Genomic DNA, 4,581 nt, shown 5'->3' on the forward strand with positions numbered 1-4,581 from the left:
TGGAGGTCTAATATTTCCCCGAGTTTGGTGGAGTTTTTCCTCGACTGGGTCGAGTTATTCTCGGTCAAATTTTCAAGTTTGGAGGCTCAGATCACCGGCCCCGAGGGGCTGTGGGATCGGGGAAGACGGCGTTGGATAGGGGCCCTGGAGGTCTAATATTTCCCCGAGTTTGGTGGAGTTTTTCCTCGACTGGGTCGAGTTATTCTCGGTCAAATTTTCAAGTTTGGAGGCCCGTATCACCGGCCCCCGAGGGGCTGTGGGATCGGGGAAGGCGTCATTGGATAGGGGCCGTGGAGGTGTAATTTTGACCCGAGTTTGGTGGAGTTTTTCCTCGAGTGGGCCGAGTTATTCCCGGTCAAATTTTCAAGTTTGGAGGCCCGTATCTCCGGCTCCCGAGGGGCTTTGGGCTAGGGGAAGACGGCGTTGGATAGGGGCCGTGGAGGTGTAATTTTGACCCGAGTTTGGTAGAGGTTGCCCTCGAGTTGGTTGAGTTATTGCCGGTCAAAATTTGAACTTTGGGGGGCTCTATCTCCGGCCCCCGGATGACTTTTGGCTAGGGGAAGGCGGCGTTGGATAGGGGCCGTGGAGGTGTAATTTTGACCCGAGTTTGGTAGAGGTTGCCCTCGAGTTGGTTGAGTTATTCCCGGTCAAAATTTGAACTTTGGGGGGCTCTATCTCCGCCCCGGATGACTTTTGGCTAGGGAAGGCGGCGTTGGATAGGGGCCGTGGAGGTGTAATTTTGACCCGAGTTTGGTAGAGGTTGCCTCGAGTTGGTTGAGTTATTGCCGGTCAAAATTTGAACTTTGGGGGGCTCTATCTCCGGCCCCCGGATGACTTTTGGCTAGAGGAAGGCGGCGTTGGATAGGGGCCGTGGAGGTGTAATTTTGACCCGAGTTTGGTAGAGGTTGCCCTCGAGTTGGTTGAGTTATTGCCGGTCAAAATTTGAACTTTGGGGGGCTCTATCTCCGGCCCCCGGATGACTTTTGGCTAGGGAAGGCGGCGTTGGATAGGGGCCGTGGAGGTGTAATTTTGACCCGAGATTGGTAGAGGTTGCCCTCGAGTTGGTTGAGTTATTGCCGGTCAAAATTTGAACTTTGGGGGGCTCTATCTCCGGCCCCGGATGACTTTTGGCTAGGGAAGGCGGCGTTGGATAGGGGCCGTGGAGGTGTAATTTTGACCCGAGTTTGGTAGAGGTTGCCCTCGAGTTGGTTGAGTTATTCGGTCAAAATTTGAACTTTGGGGGCTCTATCTCCGGCCCCGGATGACTTTTGGCTAGGGAAGGCGGCGTTGGATAGGGGCCGTGGAGGTGTAATTTTGACCCGAGTTTGGTAGAGGTTGCCCTCGAGTTGGTTGAGTTATTGCCGGTCAAAATTTGAACTTTGGGGGCTCTATCTCCGGCCCCGGATGACTTTTGGCTAGGGAAGGCGGCGTTGGATAGGGGCCGTGGAGGTGTAATTTTGACCCGAGTTTGGTAGAGGTTGCCCTCGAGTTGGTTGAGTTATTCCCGGTCAAAATTTGAACTTTGGGGGCTCTATCTCCGGCCCCGGATGACTTTTGGCTAGGGAAGGCGGCGTTGGATAGGGGCCGTGGAGGTGTAATTTTGACCCGAGTTTGGTAGAGGTTGCCCTCGAGTTGGTTGAGTTATTCCCGGTCAAAATTTGAAATTTGGGGGCTCTATCTCCGCCCCGGATGACTTTTGGCTAGGGAAGGCGGCGTTGGATAGGGGCCGTGGAGGTGTAATTTTGATCCGAGTTTGGTAGAGGTAGCCCTCGAGTTGGTTGAGTTATTCCCGGTCAAATTTGAACTTTGGGGCGCTACCTCCGGCCCCGGTGGGTTATCGACTCGGGGCGGCGGCGTCGGATAGGGCCCGTCGGGGTCTACTTGCGTGCCGAGTTTGGAGTCGCTGGGCCTCGGCGTTTCGTTTCGGGCTAGGGTCGAACTTCCAACCCCCTCTTCGTCGGTGGCCTTGCCCAGGAGAGCGCGCCTTTCCCGGCTACGGCTCCGGTCTCGCCCGCGGGCCGGAGGTCGGTCCGTTAGGGGAAGCCGTTTTGAGGTGCCATCGATAAGGTTTTGGGGTCACCAGCGGCGGTACGGTCGCCTCGGGGCCTCTTCCGGCCTTCCCGACCAGGGCGGCCCTCTCGGCACGGCCGTGCGGGAGTGGACCCTGGATGAATTTCGGTTCGAAAACGACTAAGTCGAAAACGGGGGCTTGGGCCAAACATCCAGGGTGTCTGAGGCGCCGAGGCAGGCCGGGGACGGCGCCTCGTCCCTGGGTAGGTTCCGGATTCGACCGCGACCCTGGAGGTGGGTCCGTTAGGGGAAGCTGGTTTGAGGTGCCGTCGGGAAATGATTGAACGTGTGATTTTGTGGACTTAGGTTTTGAGCGCTTAAAAAGCGGAGCTCCAGGGGCTTTTTCGAGCGACGCCAGGCCCAGAGACACGTCTCCCTGGCGGGGTGGGCACTACCCCAGCGCCCCTTGGTCCGGTTCTCGGTAACGGTCACAGCTAAGCTCCAGGGGCTTTTCGGCGACGCCAGGCCCAGAGACACGTCTCCCTGGTGGGGTGGGCACTACCCCAGCGCCCCTTGGTCCGGTTCTCGGTAACGGTCACAGCTAAGCTCCAGGGGCTTTTTCGAGCGACGCCAGGCCCAGAGACACGTCTCCCTGGCGGGGTGGGCACTACCCCAGCGCCCCTCACTCCGGTTGTCGGTAACGGTGAAAGCTAAGCTCCAGGGGCTTTTTCGAGCGACGCCATGCCCAGAGACACGTCTCGCTGGCGGGCTGGGCAGTACCTTGACGCCCCTCACTCCAGGAATTGACGGTTCTCCCTAACGATGAAAGCTAAGCTCCAGGGGCTTTTTCGAGCGACGCCAGGCCCAGAGACACGTCTCCCTGGCGGGGTGGGCACTACCCCAGCGCCCCTTGGTACGGTTCTCGGTAACGGTCACAGCTAAGCTCCAGGGGCTTTTTCGAGCGACGCCAGGCCCAGAGACATGTCTCGCTGGCGGGGTGGGCAGTACATTGATGCCCCTCACTCCAGGAATTTACGGTTCTCCCTAACGATGAAAGCTAAGCTCCAGGGGCTTTTTCGAGCGACGCCAGGCCCAGAGACACGTCTCCCTGGCGGGGTGGGCACTACCCCAGCGCCCCTTGGTCCGGTTCTCGGTAACGGTCACAGCTAAGCTCCAGGGGCTTTTTCGAGCGACGCCAGGCCCAGAAACACGTCTCGCTGGTGGGGTGGGCACTACCCCAGCGCCTTACTCTGTTTGTCGGTAACGGTGAAAGCTAAGCTCCAGCGGCTTTTTCGAGCGACGCCAGGCCCAGAAACACGTCTCGCTGGTGGGTGGGCACTACCCCAGCGCCCTTGGTCCGGTTCTCGGTAACGGTCACAGCTAAGCTCCAGGGGCTTTTTCGAGCGACGCCAGGCCCAGAAACACGCCTCGCTGGTGGGTGGGCACTACCCCAGCGCCCCTTACTCTGTTTGTCGGTAACAGTGAAAGCTAAGCTCCAGGGGCTTTTTCGAGCGACGCCAGGCCCAGACACACGTCTCGCTGGTGGGGTGGGCACTACCCCAGCGCCCCTTACTCCGGTTGTCGGTAACGGTCACAGCTAAGCTCCAGGGGCTTTTTCGAGCAACGCCAGGCCCAGAGACACGTCTCCCTGGCGGGGTAGGCGGCACCCTAACCCTAACCCTAACCCTAACCCTAACCCTAACCCTAACTCTTACGCCCCTTGGTCCGGTTCTCGGGGTGACCAGCGGCGGGTTTGAGGCTCCGTGGCCTCTTCGGCGAGAGGCGTGTACCGCGAGGGCTCGCCCCTCTCGGCCCCGGCCGTGTGGGGTGTAGACCCTGGAGGAATTCGGGGTCGGAAAAACGACTAAGTCGAAAAGGGGGGCTCGGGCCAAACATCCAGGGTGCCCGATGCGCCGAGGCAGGCCGGGGAAGGTGCCTCGTCCCCGGGTAGGTTCCGGATTCGACCGCGACCCTGGAGGTCGGTCCGTTAGGGGAAGCCGTTTTGAGGTGCCATCGGGAATTAAGCGAACGCCTAATTTTGTGGACTTAGGTTTTGACCGCTTAAAAAGCGGAGCTCCAGAGGCGGCGCAGAGGGACGCTTAGCCCACGCACTCACCCTGGCGGCGGGTGACGCCAGGCCGACGGCCGCTCCTCCCTCCCGGCGGTCCCGGGGGGGTGACCAGCGGCAGAGGAATTTCGGGGTCGGAAAACGACTAAGTCGAAAAGGGGGGCTCGGGCCAAACATCCAGGGTGTCCGAGTCGCCGCAGCAGGCCGGGGAAGGCGCCTCGTCCCCGGGCAGGTTCCAGATTCGACCGCGACCCTGGAGATCGGTCCGATAGGGGAAGCCGTTTTGAGGTGCCGTCGCGATTTCGCCGAAAGGCAAATTTGGTGGACTTAGGTTTTGACCGCTTAAAAGCGGAGCTCCAGAGGCGGCGCAGAGGACGCTTAGCCCACGCACTCACCCTGGCGGCGGGTGACGCCAGGCCGACGGCCGCTCCTCCCTCCCGGCGGTCCCGGGGTGACCAGCGGCGGGTTTGAGGCTCCGTGGCCTCTTCGGGCGAGAGGCGTGT

This window comes from Onychostoma macrolepis, unplaced genomic scaffold (genome assembly GCF_012432095.1).
Source record: "Onychostoma macrolepis isolate SWU-2019 unplaced genomic scaffold, ASM1243209v1 Scaffold46, whole genome shotgun sequence".
NCBI lineage: Eukaryota > Metazoa > Chordata > Actinopteri > Cypriniformes > Cyprinidae > Onychostoma > Onychostoma macrolepis.